The sequence below is a fragment of the Arachis stenosperma genome, chromosome 5 (assembly GCF_014773155.1).
Source record: "Arachis stenosperma cultivar V10309 chromosome 5, arast.V10309.gnm1.PFL2, whole genome shotgun sequence".
In the NCBI taxonomy this organism is placed as follows: domain Eukaryota; kingdom Viridiplantae; phylum Streptophyta; class Magnoliopsida; order Fabales; family Fabaceae; genus Arachis; species Arachis stenosperma.
The window spans coordinates 108,671,497-108,672,071 of NC_080381.1; the positions used below are offsets into that span (position 1 = coordinate 108,671,497).

General features: G+C 40.9%; 1 non-coding gene across 1 annotated transcript; it reads right to left on the minus strand.

Annotated features, from left to right (window-relative positions):
• Nucleotides 1–252: 252 nt before the first annotated feature.
• Nucleotides 253–356, minus strand: LOC130983485 (small nucleolar RNA R71). The gene has a single exon (XR_009087471.1). It is a non-coding gene; the product is annotated as a small nucleolar RNA R71 (small nucleolar RNA).
• Nucleotides 357–575: the final 219 nt, after the last annotated feature.

Sequence of the window (575 nt, forward strand, 5' to 3'; positions counted from 1 at the left end):
CAACAGAACTGCAAGTTTCATGGACTTCTATCAGAATATCCCTATCAGTTTTTAACTGAATTCTTGCAGATCTGTGATACTATTAAGACTAATAGAGTAGATCCTGAAGTCTACAGGCTCATGCTTTTCCCTTTTGCTGTAAGAGACAGAGCTAGAACATGGTTGGACTCACAACTTAAAGATAGCCTGGACTCTTGGGATAAGCTGGTCATAGCCTTCTTGGCTAAGTTCTTTCCTCCTCAAAAGCTGAGCAAGCTTAGAGTGGATGTTCAGACCTTCAAGCAAAAAGATGGTGAATCCCTCTATGAAGCTTGGGAAAAATACAAGCAGTTGACCAAAAAGTGTCCTTCTGGCATGCTTTCAAATTGGACCATTTCAGATATATTCTATGATGGTCTATCTAAGCTTTCTAAGATGTCACTGGACCATTCTGCAGGTGGATCCATTCACCTAAAGAAAACGCCTGCAGAAGCTCAAGAACTCATTGACATGGTTGCAAATAACCAATTCATGTACACCTCTGAGAGGAATCCTGTGAGTAATGGGACACCTCAGAAAAGGGGAATTCTTGAAAT